At 41.1% G+C, this 1,412-nt stretch overlaps 1 non-coding gene across 1 annotated transcript; it reads left to right on the plus strand.

Annotated features, from left to right (window-relative positions):
- Positions 1–1,010: 1,010 nt before the first annotated feature.
- LOC131280796 (U6 spliceosomal RNA) lies at positions 1,011–1,117 on the plus strand. Its single transcript, XR_009188470.1, has one exon. It is a non-coding gene; the product is annotated as a U6 spliceosomal RNA (small nuclear RNA).
- The last annotated feature ends 295 nt before the right edge of the window (positions 1,118–1,412 follow it).

Genomic DNA, 1,412 nt, shown 5'->3' on the forward strand with positions numbered 1-1,412 from the left:
CTTACAGGAAATCGGGGTGTGGAGGAAGGATGTGAGCTGATGTCTGCAGGGGTGGAATCTATGATGAGCTGGCGGTAAGTATGAGCACAACGAAGAGATAAAATGGGGGCAAGGGGTTGCCTTTGGATGGGGCTTTGCGGGTTTGAGGGGGGTTGGGGATGGGTGGAGGGGTAATATAGCGCAAAAAATTGGGGGGAGGGATGGGCAACATACGAACATAGGAGAGTGTCAGGTGTTGGTTGAGAGTAAAATGCTGAGAAAACCATATCAAAATATAATTAGGAGGGTTACCTGTTTAGGATGCTCGGAGGGGATGGTCTGACACGGGACAGACTCCTGGGGAATGTCTGAATGCTCATTTTGCCAGGGTGGGTTGTACCATTGGGTAGAGACCCAAGTAGTCAGAGTGGGGGTGGACCCACGTCCTGGGGAGGACTAATGCCATCATATAGAGGGAACTGTATCTCTCGAGAGAAAGGGTGGCTCCCAGGGCATTAGGGCAGTTGAGCAAGTCAGGCCCTGAACACTGTTGCAAGTATCTCTGGACGTGGCCCCTCGGGAAATGGAGATTGGCTGTCGCTGTGGGCCCCAAGGGGAGGGGGAAATGGATGTTGAATGGATGGAACCAAGGTAAATGTGGGGGCAAGGGAGGAGTTTTGCGAGAGTACACAAGGGTGAACATAAAACATGTAATATTACACCAAAAATATATAGGGGATGACAGACTAATAATGTAAACCATAATGTAAAACATAGGATAACTAAAAATTTTAGAAAACTATATAGCATAAAGTATGGACCACAATGTAAGCACAGATGTCACCTTGTTTGAAAGCTATTGTCTCGGAGTCTGTACATCAGTTTCAGTAAATATGATATGAATAAGTTAAAAGATTATCGCTGTGGAAGGGAAAAGGTTTTATGGTGGATGTGTGGGAGTACTGTATATTGTATATATGAATTACTGTGATCTAGGGCTCCTGTGAAGAGAAGTTCAATAATTAGGAAAAGTGCTCGCTTCAGCAGCACATATACTAAAATTGGAACGATACAGAGAAGATTAGCATGGCCCCTGCGCAAGGATGACACGCAAATTCGTGAAGCGTTCCATATTTTTATATATATTTTTAATGTAATATTATTACAAAGTCAATAAAAAATTAAAAAATTTTTTAAAAAAAAGGTAGTCTTAACTGCAAACACAGAATTAATAAAATCTTCTACACGAAAAAAAAAATAATTAGGAAAAAAGAAAAGAAAAAGATAGGATGTAGAATTTTTCCAAATCAATATGTATTCTATATCTAACCTTTAAACTCATTGCTATATTCCATTTTACTAGTAAGGGAACCTGACATTATATTGGGCTTCACTTTTCAGGAAGTTTAGGATCACAGAGTGGTTCAACAATG

The sequence above is a fragment of the Dasypus novemcinctus genome, chromosome 12 (genome assembly GCF_030445035.2).
Source record: "Dasypus novemcinctus isolate mDasNov1 chromosome 12, mDasNov1.1.hap2, whole genome shotgun sequence".
Lineage (NCBI taxonomy): Eukaryota > Metazoa > Chordata > Mammalia > Cingulata > Dasypodidae > Dasypus > Dasypus novemcinctus.